Source organism: Nannospalax galili, unplaced genomic scaffold, assembly GCF_000622305.1.
Source record: "Nannospalax galili isolate Female #2095 unplaced genomic scaffold, S.galili_v1.0 scaffold781, whole genome shotgun sequence".
Taxonomy (NCBI): domain Eukaryota; kingdom Metazoa; phylum Chordata; class Mammalia; order Rodentia; family Spalacidae; genus Nannospalax; species Nannospalax galili.
This window is the reverse complement of record NW_008346898.1, coordinates 3,031,745-3,045,546: the sequence shown is the minus strand read 5'-3', so window position 1 is coordinate 3,045,546 and position 13,802 is coordinate 3,031,745. Positions and strand designations below refer to the sequence as shown.

At 43.8% G+C, this 13,802-nt stretch overlaps 1 protein-coding gene across 3 annotated transcripts in view; it reads right to left on the bottom strand.

Annotated features, from left to right (window-relative positions):
- The window catches only part of Arsg (arylsulfatase G), a 155,589-nt gene extending 141,905 nt beyond the window's left edge, over nucleotides 1-13,684 (bottom strand). For 2 of the 3 annotated variants that reach the window (XM_017800646.2, XM_029568410.1), the window contains exon 1: nucleotides 13,346-13,481. The gene's annotated coding sequence lies outside the window, so the exon portion shown is untranslated. Of the gene's footprint in view, nucleotides 1-13,345; nucleotides 13,482-13,565 lie in introns of those variants that run through there. The other variant, XM_029568409.1, reaches the window with a different exon arrangement.
- Between the last annotated feature and the right edge of the window lie 118 nt (nucleotides 13,685-13,802).

Sequence of the window (13,802 nt, the reverse complement as noted above, 5' to 3'; positions counted from 1 at the left end):
CCACCAGTCTGGTACTTTTAATTGCTGTGTGTCATGTAGATAAATCTTGGGCAAAGACCAATTGTTTTCAGATAAACCATACCTAGATATATATTTCTTGATCTGCTGTGTATAACTTGTCAGTAGGTTGTTGGAGTAATATGGCTCTCTCTGGTTTTTAAAACTAGCTAGGCATTATTTATCTCTCGCACTGTCTCACCCCTCCATCACAGTTTTCCCACTTAAGGTGTCCCCATTTCTCCCCTTTCTCCCTTAATAATACCTTTCTCCTACCTCTCTTGAGCCCCTTCTTTATCCCCTAGGTTCCTTGTATACCCTTCCCTCCCCACTCCCTTAAACTAACCCAATTTTTATCCATATCTCCCTTTTTAAGGACTGTTTCCTACTGTTCTCGTTCAGGTTCTTTCTTTTCCTTTACCTCCCTGGTTCCTTTCCATTATCCTGGTTCCTGTAGTCATGTCTGGATACATACTCACTTGTCAGAATTTGGTTCTAGGATCCACATATGAGAAAGAACATATGTCAATTTTTTTTTCTGAGTCTGTGTTATTTCACTCAGTATAACAGTTTCTACTTCCATCTATTTACCTGAAAATTTCATGATTTCATCTTTCTTTACTGCTGAGTAAAAGTCCATCGTATAAATGAACCACATTTTCATTATCTACTCGTCAATTGAGGGACACTTGGTTGCTTCCATCTCTTAGCTGTTGTGAAAAAAGCAGCAACAAACATGGATGTACAAGTGTCTCTGCAAGCAATAGGATGAGTTCTTTGGGTATATGCCAAGGAGTGGAATAACTGGGTTGGGTCAAATGGTAGGTTCATTTGTAGTATTTTTTTTTTTTTGTCTTTTTGAGACAGGGTCTCCCTGTAGCCCCAGCTGTCTCCTGGAACTCACTATGTATACCAGGCTGGCCTTGAACTCACAAAGATCCGCCTGCCTCTGCCTCCCAAGTGCTGGAATTAAAGGCGTGCGCCACCATGCCTGGCTCATTTGTAGTTTTTTAAGAGTTCTCCACACTGCTTTCCATAGGGGTTGAACCAGTTTGCAGCCCCACCAGCAGTGGATGAGTGTTCCCCTTTCTCTTGATCTTAGCCAGTCTGCGTAGGGTAACATGAAATCTTAAAGTGGTTTTATTTTTTTTAATTTTTAAAAATTTATTTCATGGGCTGGAGAGATGGATCAATGGTTAAGATCACTGGCTGCTTTTGCAGAGGACTGGAGTCTGGTTCCCAACACCCATATGGCAGCTAACAACATCACTAGTAACTCCAGTTCCAGGGAATCTGACACCCTCTTCTGGCCTCTTTGGGCATTGCCTTGAAGGTGTTGCACTTAGATCATGCACTCATGTATAAAACAAAAATAACATTTTAATTTATTCTAGTTTATGTGTTTGAATGTTTGTCTGCATATAAGTGTACCACACGTGTGCAATGCCTGTGGAGGCCAGAAGAGGGCGTCAGGTCCCCTGGAACTGGAGTTCTGAATGGTTGTTAGCCATCATGTGGGTGCTGAGAACCAAACCCTGGTCCTCTGTAAGAGCAGCCAGTGCTCTTAATCTCTGAGCCATCTCCGCAGCCCCACAGTTCTTTTTATTGATTTAAAAGATAAACCTGAAATCTTTTGGCTCTAACAGGACACATACAGATTCTCAAAGAATCTGTATGGAACTACTTTTTTTCATCCAGAGTCAGGAAGCAGAGAAAAAGGCTCTGGAACTGCTTTTATTAATTCTTCGAGATTCCATACAATGTATTTTGAGCATATTCACCTCTCTGCTCTTCCTCCTAACTCCTCCCAGCACCCCCACCTCCCCACTCCCCAACTTTATGTCTTCTTTTTGTCTTTTTCTCTCTTCTTGGGGGTTCAGGGGGCAGACAGCATCTCACTATGTAGCCCTGACTGGCCTGGAACTCACTATTTAGACCAGACTGACCCTGAACTCAGATCTGACTGCCTCGGCCTCCTGAGTGCTGGGGAATAAAGGTGTATGTCACCATGCTCAGTCTGTGTTGTTTTGTTTTTTTTTTTATAACCCATAGACTACTCCTGGGTGTGGGGCCATCCACTGGAGCATGGTGGACCTACCAGGAACTACGCCCTTAAAGAAAACCCTCTTCCATGGAAGCCATCCATTGTCCCTAGCACCTCAGTTAGGGGTGGGAGCTTATGAAACCCTCCCCCATCCATGCTGGAATGGTAGCTCTCTTGATCTTACACAGTCAGCCACAGCTTCTGTGAGTTCATAAGTGCAGGGGTCCTGTCGTGTCCAGAAGGCACTATTTTGCTCTGGTCCTCCCTGACCTCTGGCTCTTACAATCTTTCCTCCCTGTTTTCCACAATGGTCCATGAGCCTAAAATGGAGTCTAATTTGTGACTCAGCACTCCACTGACACATATTCTCTGCACAACAGTATGATTTTATTTAGACAGGTTCTCACTATGTAGCCCGGGCTGGCCACCACTCCTGATCTTCCTACTTCAGCCTTCTGAGTGCTGGGATATTGGCAAGCTGACCATTTTATTTTGTGTTAAATCTTTCCGAGTTATTTTTAAGTACTTTAGAAAGTAAATAATTCAAAGGAAAATTTAAATAAGGAGTAATGAGAGGGAGGTAAAAAAAAAAATAGCCCAAGCACATGAAAAGCAGCGAATTTTCAGTTAAAAGATGAAATGACGGTGAGATTGGTGATTGAAGTTCATTGTTTTGTTTCCATTTTTTTGGCTTTTGAGACAAGGTCTCAACTCTGTAGCTCTGTCTAGCCTGGTACTTGCAACATAACCTAAATTGACCTCAAACTCATGGCAAGTCTTGCCTCAGCCTCCTGAATGATGAAATTACAGGAACATACTACCACATCTGAATTCATTATTTGTTGTTGTTGTTGGGATATATACACACACAAGTGTGTGTGTGTGTGTGTGTGCTTGTGCACCCTCAAGTGTGTGTGTGGTATAAATGGGTGTGCTTGCCCGTGCTCACGTAAAGATCAGAGGTCTGTGTTGGGTGTCTTCCTCTATTGCAGTTCACCTTATTTTTCAGACCGGGTCTCTCAGTGAATGTGGACCCCATCCTTTCAGCCAGATTGACCAGTCAGTGAGTCAGTGGGATTTGGCTATCTCTACATGACCCCACCCCCACCCCCAATGCTAGGATTACATATACACACCAACACACCCACTTTTACCATAGGTGCTAAGGATTTGAACTCAGGTCCTCGTACTTGCATAGCAAGTACTTACCCACTGAGCCATCTCCCCAGGTCCAAATTTCATTATTTCTTAATGAAAAAATGCAGAAGGCCAGGCATGGTAGCACACTCCTTTAATCCCAGCACTCCAGAGGCAGAGGGATCTCTGGGAGTTCAAAGTCAACCACCAGGTCTACATAGTGAGTTCTAGGCTAGCCAAGACTACATAATGAGACCCTGTCTCAAAGGAAGGAAGAAAGAAGGGAGGGATGGAGTGATGGAGGGATAGAGAGAGGGAGGGAGAAGGGAGGGAGGGACAGAGGTAGTTTTTGGCTATTTTTTTGCTTCTGGATTTTTCAAAACAGGGTCTCCCTGTAGCCCCACCTGGCCTGGAACTTGATATGTAGACTAGGCTAGCCTCAATCTCACAGAGATCTGCTTGCCTCTGCCTCCCTAGTGTTGGGACTAAAGGCATGCACTACCACGCCAGGTGGAAATTAGTTTTTTGGCTTTTTTTTTTTTTTTACTTTGTGTGTATGAGTGTATTGCCTGTATGTGTGTAAGTGCACCTGTGTCATGCAGTGCCTGCAGAAGACAGAAAACCGTATTGGATCCCCTGAAATTGGAGTTATGGATGGTTGTTAGATGCCATGTGGGTGCTGGGATTCAAACCAAGGTCTTCTACAAGAACCACCAGTGCTCTTAACCACTGAACCATCCCTCCAGCCCCAGAAGTTAGTTTTTTCAAAGTAATAAAACAGCCAGGCATGGTGGTGCATGTCTGTAATCCCAGCACTTGGAAGGCAGTAACAGGAGGATGGCTACAAATTCAAGGCCAGCCTATTCTAATATCCAGTTCTAGGCCTGCCAGGGCTACATACTGAGACCCTATCTCTCAAAAATAAATAAATAAATAAATAAATAAATAAATAAATAAATAAATAAATAAAATAACAAAAGTTATAATAGTCTAGATGTTAAATGTACCTCAAAAGCCACATGTTGAAGACTTGGTTGCCAACCTGGCCCTGTTAAGGAGGCGGAGTCTAGTGGACAGAAGTTAGGTTCTGGGGGTATGCACTTGAACAAGATGTTTATCTCATTTTCGGTCACAATGACTAAAGGCCGATTTAACTATTCACTCAGTTCTACAACAAGCCTAAGAACATTTTCTGTTTTGGTGTATGTATATGTGTATTTGTTTGTAAGACAGGATCTCATGTAACCAGGGGCTGACATTAAACTTGCTATGTATCCAAAGATGACCTGAAACTTCTCATCTTCCTGCCCCCATCTCCAAAATGCTGGCATTACAGACATAAACCACCACACCTGATTTATGCTGTGCTTCAGATCATACCCGGAATTTTGTGCAAGCTAGGCAAGCACTCTAACCAACTGAGGTACATCCCCACCCTAAACTCTAAATCTCTAAGTAAACAGTACAGATACTCCATGTCAAGGGTTGGCAAGCTTTTACCATAAAGCTGCAGATAGTAAATTCTTTTGAATCACAAGGACTCTGCCCAAACTACTCAACTCTGCCATTGTAGTTCAAGAACAGCCATAGTGTATAAATGAATAAACACAGCTCTGTTCAACAAAATTTTATTACAGATGCTGAAATGTGAACTTCATAAAAGTTATCACACGAGAAATATTTTGATATGTTGAAAATGGTAAAGGCATTATTAGCTCAAAAGGTATCTAAAAAATAAAAATAAAAAGAGCCAGATGTGGTAGCACACACCTTTAATCCCAACACTTGGGAGGCAGGGGGAGGTAGATGTCTGTGAGTCTGAGGCCAGCCTGGTCTACATAGTGAGACTTGTCTCAAAAGAAAAACTGGGTACCAGGCATGGTGGCATATACCTATAATTCCAGAACTTGGGAGATAAAGGCAAGAGGATCATGATTTCAAAGCTAGCCTGGGCTACAGAGGAAGATCTTTTAAAAAGACATATTAAATTAAAAACAAGGGAGAGAAGCACCAGGGATCTAAGATGTCCAATGGTAAAGCACTCTGGATTTAATCCCTGCAAAGAATAAAAATACATGGTAGACTGAATTTGGCTTACAGACCAGTTTCTTGCTGTTCCATCTATCAATGGGTCATTAGTGCACCTCTGAAAATAATGTTCTGACTGATAGAAAAGGGTTGCTGTGCCTGGTGTGGTAGCTCACACTTACTATGCCATCACTCCAGAGGTTGAGGCAAGATGATCCTAAGTTCCAGGTCAGCCTGGGCTAAATACACAGCAAGACCCCATCTCAAAACTTTACTAATTAATTAACTAAATGAATGATAAAGACAAAAATGAAAAAGTAATCCATCACTAAAACCAAACTTTAAAAAAAATTATTATTTTTATGTGTATGTGTGTATTGCCTGCATGAAGGTAAGTGCACTCATGTCGTGCAATGCCTGTGGAGAAAAGAAGAGGTTGTTGGATCCCCTAGAACTGGAGTTACAAGTTACAGACAGTTGTTAGCCGCCATGTGGGTGCTGGGATTTGAACCCCGGTCTTCTGCAAGAACAACCAGTGTTCTTAACCTCTGAGTCATCTCTCCAGCCCCCAAACCAAACATTTTAAAGGCTCATTTAGGGGCTAAGGAGATGGCTCAGTAAGTAAAGTACTTACATCACAAGCATGAGGACCAGAGTTTAGATCCCCAGCTCCCACAAAAAAGCCAGGCACATGCATCTTGTAACCTCAACACTGGGGGGTGGAAAGAGGGAGAGACAGGTGGATCTCAGGGCTCAACAGCCAGCTAGTCTAGCTGAATGAGCAAGCTCCAGGTTCAAGGATCAACCCTGTCTCAAACTGGAGGCCAGGTGTGGTGGCACATGCCTTTAATCCCAGAACTCAGAAGGCAGAGGAGGCCTGATCTACATAGTGAGTTCCAGACCAGCCAGCCAGGATCACCAGGATCACATAGTAAGACACTGTTTCAAAAACAATAAATAAAATAATAAATAAATAAATAAGATGGAGAACAATGGAGGAAGGCACCCAAAGAACACCTCTGGCCTCTGTAGGCCCAGGCATGGGAAAGCCCACTTCCACAAATGTCTGTCTGTCTGTCTGTCTCTCTCTCTCTCTCTCTCTCTCTCTCTCTCTCTCTCTCACACACACACACACACACAAAGGATCATCAGTCAAAGTAATTTAAGATCATAGGTGTCAAAGACAGGCAAGGTCAGACAACTGACAATACATTTATTAATTATTGAATTTTATTTTCCACGATGAAAGGGATTCTGCTTTAAGTGAATTAATTTCTGTTTTTGTATGAAAACAGGCTGTTTCCCTCCTACTTCTTGAGATCACATGTCCTCTGGAGACAAATGTATCTCTTCATAAACGTTCCTAAACCTTTTACCAATTAATCCAGTTTTTTGGAGGCAGGGCCAGTCTCATGGTACCCAGTCTTCAACTCATATTCTATCCTAAATAAATTACAAATCAATTACAAATCAAAGTCGCTCTCTATCTCGCTCTCACTCTCTCACTTGTCAAAGTTGGCCTTGAATTCATTTATGCAGCCAAGGTTGGCCTTGAACTCCTGCTCCTCCTGCCTCCACCTCCCAAGTTCCAGGATCACAGGCATTCATTCCCCACCTTGGCAGGCATGATCCTTGTTTTTAAACATTCACACAGTTGGAGTTCACTAATAAGCAATTTAGAGTTTAGAAGCCTTTACTTGGAAGTTTTAAACAGTTACAAACGATTAAATCAGCCAATTTAAAGACAATTCAGACATGTTAAAGTTGGGTCACGCCTACAAGTACAGATCACACTAAGAAAAGAGGCTCTCTGTCTTCAGCTCTGTCTGTAAGCTAGGGCAGCCACATGCAACAGGTGGATCACCGGCTGCCGCATAAGGAAGGAAACGAGGTCCCCCTGGTGTTCGGTTTTCATAGTGACTCTAAAGACACAGAACAGAAAAAAATGGCCAGAGAACTGGGAACCTGGGTTTACCTGCAAACACTCTCACACTCAAATCAAAATTACATCCATGCTTGTGGAGTCCTTGGACAGCAAGCCTGATGCTCAGAGGAAGTCACCAAAGATTATTGAGGGCAAATACAAATTCGGGTCACGCATTTAGGTCACTTTATCTGCCTTTCCAGTAACTCAGAAAAACAAGCATGCTAAGGAGGGGAGCAGCTCACCACCCTAATACCTGGCTTGCAATACCTCCTCTACCCTCACCACTCTGCCCTTAGTCCTGTCTGCCCCTGAGCCCCAGCCTTGCACAGCCCACAGCTCAGTCTTCACCAACCTACACCTACCTACCTTTGCTACCTCTGCAAAATCCATCAGTTCTATTCTGTTGTTTGTGGGGGCTTGGGGGGCATGTTTTGTTTTGTTTTTAATCTTTTAAAATATTCATTCATTATGTGTGAATGTTACGCATGCAAGTGCACTCATGCATGCAATGCCTGCGGATGCCAGAAGAGGGCACTAGACCCTCTGGAACTGGAGAGATGGGAGATTGATAGCTGCCGTGTGGGTGCTAGGGCACAAACCCAGCTCCTCTGGAAGAGCAGTAAGTGCTCTTAACCACTGAGCCATGTCTCCTGCCCCTAGCTTTTGTTTTTTGAGACAGGGTCCATATAGCCCAAGCTGGCCTTAAACTCGCTGTGTAGCAAAGATAACCTTGAACTCCTGATCCTCCTGCCTCCACCTCCCAAGGGCTGGGATAACAGGCTTGTGCCACCACACCCAGGTTCTACTTTCTAAACATATCCAGAATCTGACTTCTGTCGACCATCTCCACCTCTCTCTTTGATCCAAGCCACTATCACCTTAACTGAATCACAACAATAATCTTCCTGCTCAACCTTTGTGGCTGCCTCTCCTGCTATGCCCTGGCTTTGGCCGATAATCCCCAAAGGATGAATGCTGGAGGGACCATCTGATGCTATTACTTTCCAATTGGTCCAGCTATGTTAGACTCGCTGGTTTCTTACTGTTCCTCAAATTCTTACCATTGCTTACTGTTCTAAGCCTTGGCACTTGTTCCCTGGGCTTGGTTTACCTTCCCTTCCATGTCTATGCAGTATACCCTTTTAATTTGGTCATCTCTGAATGCCAGCCCCTATATGGAAGCATTTCAGTTGGTAGGGTGCTCAGCATGCACAGAACCCATGAGTTTGATCCCTAGCACCACATAAAGCAAAGTATGGTGGCACAGGCCTGTAGGATCAGGAGTTCAAGGTCATCCTTGACTACACAGCAAGTTCAAGTCCAGCCTGGGCTACACTAAGACCATGTCTCAATCCTTCCCACACCCAAATGAATTTGTTTCTATTCCTTTCCTCTGCCACTAAGTTATAAAAGCATTGGTTTATTAGTTTATTCTTTGATTCTCTGTTACTTCCTCTATTAAATTAGGGAACACTTTTTCCTGAGGGCTTTGGGCAAGGTCTAGCACACAGTGGGGGTATTCACATAAGCGAATAAACATGTGAATAAATGAGTTTATTGGTTTTCACTGACCTTTTGTCCCCCTTTAGTTATAAAATGGTACCTATTGACGGTGATAGCGGAAGAGAGTCTGGTGATGCTGTGACGTGGGTCACATGATGTGCAAAGCACTGTGCTCAAAAAACACTGTCCAAGAGCCTGGAGAGATGGCTCGGCAGTTAAGAGCACTGACTGTTCCTGCAGAGGACCCAGATTCGATTACCAGAACCCACACGGAGGCTAACAACTGTCCTTAACTCCAGTTCCAGGGGAATCCGACACCCTATTCTGACCTCCGTGGCACTGCATGATATGGGTGTACTTACATACATGCAGGCAATACACTTGTACACACAAAATAAAAATAATAAATATTAAAAAACCCCACTGTCCAAGATCTGAGAATGGGGCTCAAAGGGCCTGGTAGGAGAATCCTATATGGGTGTTTCAACACTAAGGACCAGACTGATCCATGAGCAGAGACTAAACAAAGTGGATGGAAGACATGAACACCGGGGTAGGTATGCAAGTGGAGGGCTGTGAGGTTTAATAGATTGCCCAAGCACATTCTCACAGGTTCTCTCTCTCTCTCTCCCTCCCTCCCTCCCTCTCTCCCTTCCTCCCTCTCTGCAGCTATATAGCCCAAGACGACCCAAAGCTTTCTATACAATAGCCCCAACTAACCTTAGATTCACCGTTCTGCTATAGTCCCACAGGTGCTGTGGGGTTACAGGTGTACAACCATGCCTGGATCCCAGAAGATATTTATTGACACATGGTAATTATACATATTTATGTTGTGCAGTATGGTGTTTCAATACATATATACAGTGGGAAGTGAAATCAAATCAAGGTAATCCACATATCTATCACCTCAGACCAGATATTTCTCATGTCTTCGTGTTAAGAACATTCTAAATCCTCTCCACCAGCTATTCTGAAATACGAAATTGAACTGGGTAAGTAGCTCAGTGGTAGAACAGTTACCTCACACACACAAATGCCTGGGCTCAATTTTCAGTATTGCAGAGAAACAAACGAAACACACAAGTGACTTTTCTTTTCTCTTTCTTTTGTGGTGCTGGGGAGAGAACCCAGACGAATGTTAGATACACACTCTACTACTGAGCAATGCCCACAGCCCATAATTTTATTATCTATTTATTTATTTTATGTGTATGAGTGTATTGCTTGCATGTATGTGAGCACACCCATGTTGTGCAGTGTCCTCAGAGGCCAGAAGATCCCCTGGAACTGAAGTTACAGACGGCTGTTAACTGCCATGTGGGTGCTGGGAAGTGAACCTGGGTCCTTTGCAAGAGCAGCCAGTGCTCTTAACCCTTGAGTCATCTCTCCAGCCCTGGTGGTTTCTTTTATTGAGTTTTTGTACATTTCATACTATAGTTCTTAATCAAATTTAGACCTCTTCTTCCATCCATAGCACCCCTCCCCCACTGGACCTCATGTATTCCACCATACATGTCAAGTCCTATTCAGTCAAGCATTTATACCCAGATGACCTTTGGTTTCTTTTTTGTTATTATTACGTTTATTTTAAACTGTGTCTGTGTATGGAGGCCAGAAGACAACCCTCAGGAGTTGGTTCTTTTCCTTCTATCACATATATCTCAGGAATCGAACTCAGGTCACCAGGACTGGTGGCATGTGCCTTTAACCACTAAGCCATCTTGACAGCCAGTTTCTTTTTTTAATGCCTCAGATGATAACAACTGTTTTCCTAGCGTTGCACATCTCTTTTTTTGGTGCTAAGGCAGAAGTCCACAGACTGATTCCTCCGATTTTTGAGCAACCCCAGATGGCCCTTCTCGGTTAGAAGTTGAAGGAAAGCTTAATCTTCTAAGCCCTTTTATAAACAATCTGGAAAACACTAGTTTGGTTTCTGGCTGTTGGTAATTTACTTGCACAAGGTCACAAAGCACACTGAATACAAGATGGAACTTGACATTAGAACAACTTGACTTGGTTCCCTCTTCTTTCACTAATCACACCTTTACTTAGCCACTGCAGGCTTATTTCCATAACTGCTAACTCGGGACTTTATAATTAAACTTTTTCCATTTGTGATGTCTTTTCTCTGCTTGAGAATTTTTTTTTAACTTTATTTTATGTGTATGTTTTCTGCCTGCATGTATGTAAGTGCACCAGGTGCATGCAATGCCTGCAGAAGCCAGAAGAGGGCATCAGACAACCTAGAACTGGAGTTAACAGAAGGTGTGAGCTGCCATGTTGTGCTGGGAACCAAATCTCGGTCCCCTGCAAAAACAGTCAGTGCTCTTAACTACTGAGTCATCTCTCCAGCCCCCTGCCTGAGATATTTTCATGGGACCCCAAGTGTATATGTATATAAAGCAGATAAACAGGTCAAACATTTACTGATAATAAATCATACTGAAACTTATTCTCAAATAATTCTTTGATATACATGTATATATATATATACATACAATTTTGCTGTTTATTAAAGATGAAGCAAACTTGCATATTAATGAGACAGATGTAGTTTATTTTGACATAAAGAATTTTGGACTGGGGATATGGCCAGCATTCACCTAGCATGCACAAATGCTGGGTTCAATCCCTAGTGTATACACACACACACACACACACACACACACACACACACAAATTAAATCTTGGCTGAATATGTGAAAATGCAAGATAGAGTGCATCAGCCAGGTGTGATGTCACAGGCCTTTAATCCCAGCACTTGGGAGGCAGAGAAAGGCAGGTGGATCTCTATGAGTTCAAAGGCAGTCTGGTCTACATAGTGAGTTCCAAACCAGTCAGGGCTACATAGCAAAACCCTAACTCAAAAAGCAAAACAACAACAACAAAACAAAATACAGAGTATCTTCACTATTTTTCAGAGTTGGCTGATATTTAATATTTTTAATCTTCAGAGCTGAGAATGCCACTTTACATAAATACCCAGTACAAAATGGCAGCAGTAGATTTAGAGCCATGTCAGAAGTTGTTGAAAATTCTGCCCTAATCCCAACTCAAAGAACACTGCACTTTTTTTTTAAATGAAACTGAAGATAGCAACCCAATAGAAAGTTTCAAAGCAAACATTTTAATATAATGCAATCTAAAATATATTGATACACGCTAAGGAATGAAGATGGGAAAATATTAATAGTCTACTTTCTGTAATTAAACCATGCTGTTTCTATATGAGCAGAACGATTTGTATGCACAATTTAAAAAAAAACCCAACACTGCAATCCATAACACATGATAGTTTCGAATCTCAGCTGAGAAGTTTCGGGCAGTGATTGTGGTGCTATGTGGCATGGTGGCATGTGCAAAGTGTGTGTGTGTGTGTGTGTGTGTGTGTGTGTGTGTGTGTAGTATGCAGTGAAGTTGCCCCATGACAGATGGGAGCACTGTCAGAATCACCACAGGTTTGATTTTGAATTAATTTTTGGTCATTGTACATTTACTTATGTTTTGTTTTGTTTTGTTTTAGATAGGGTCTCCCCATAGCCCCAAATGGCCTGAAACTCACTATGTAGACCAGGCTAGCCAAGATCTCATTGAGAGCCACCTGTCTTTGCCTCCCAAGTGCTGGGATTAAAGGTGTGGGCCATCACATCTGGTGCAGATTTATTTTTAAAGATTTATTTTTATGTATGTGTTTGCCTCATGTATGTATCTATGTACGCACACATGTATGTGCAGCATGTGCATGCAGTACCCACAGAGCCCAGAAGAGGGCATCAGATCCCCTGGAACTAGAGTTACAGGTGGGTGTTAGCTGTCATGTGGGTGCTGGGAACTGAATCTGGAACCTCTGCAAGAGCACCCAAAGCTCTTAATTGCTGAGCTGTCTCTCCAGCCCCACATTTAGAAACCCTTCATTGTTGCCAATTTTTTGCAATCTCCCCCCCAGTTTTTGCACAACCCCATATGGGGTTGCTACCCACAGTTAAAGCTGGGAGCTAAGTGAATTAGACAATCTCCACCTTCACGTTATTCACACATTACAACTCTTTTCCAAACTGAAATACATCTCAAGATAGCGTCAAACTCTTGGCAATCAGGAGAAGAGCAAATCTCTAACAAGGCCCCCATGGTGGTGCACGCTGGGGAGGCTGGGACAGGAGGACTGCCACAAGTTTAAGGCTACATAGTGAGTTCAAGGTCAGTCTGCGCTACAGAGGAAGAAGGAAGAAAGGAAGAGGGGGAAGAAGAGGAGGGGAAGGAAAGAGGAAAGGAAAATCTTGGAGTGCTCACTGGGCAAACAGTGGCCCTTCTGGTGCCACATTCAGTTGGAATGCCAACATTCACTGCTGCCAGAAGACCTACTAAGTGACTTGGTCCTTAACTATGCCTTTCTCTCCCGATGACTGAATCTCAAGGGACAACTTCCCGAGTGCTCGAGGGTAGTACTAATCTGGAGCTGGAACGTCCAATAAGGTGACCACAGCCATGTAGGGCTGAACCGTGAAAGGCAGCCAGTTGGAGCTGAGACTGGACTGATGGGCTTTTTGAAGACTTGGTAAGAAAAATGAGAATAAATTTTCTCTTTTATAGTGACTATATGTTTAGATAATACTTTGGTGGCACCGGAATCAACCAAATGTTATTGAAATGAACTCCACCTGCTCTTCTTCCGTTTGTTAAAGGGCTACTGACCAAGTTCAACTTACACACGTGGCTCGTAGCACTTTTCTATTGGACGGGGCTGCTCCAGATACAGAATCCAGACGCTGACTCGAGTCAAGCTTTTCTGGCGGTGCTGGGAAACGAACCCGCGGCCCGGCACACGCTACGCAAGCGGCCTCCCCGTGGGCTGCGCCCCAGCCCAGCAGTGAAGCTTTTAGCTGAAGCGCTTTGTGAAGGCTCTAAGGCCGAACCGACGCCACTCACTGCTCCGCCGCCTTCGCCATCCTCATCCTCCAAAGCCGGGCAGCCAGGTGGGCGTGGCCGGGGCAGGCAGGCATGCGTGCCAGGCCGCGGCCCCGACGCCGCCCGGGAGGCCAAGTTGCAGATTCCGCAGTTCTGAGCCGCGCTGGGGAAGCACCGGGCGGAAGCAGGTGGCGCAGCCTGGGCAGCGGCTGGTCCCGGCGCAGCTGGGGACAGCGACGCGCTTCCTGCCCGGGGAAG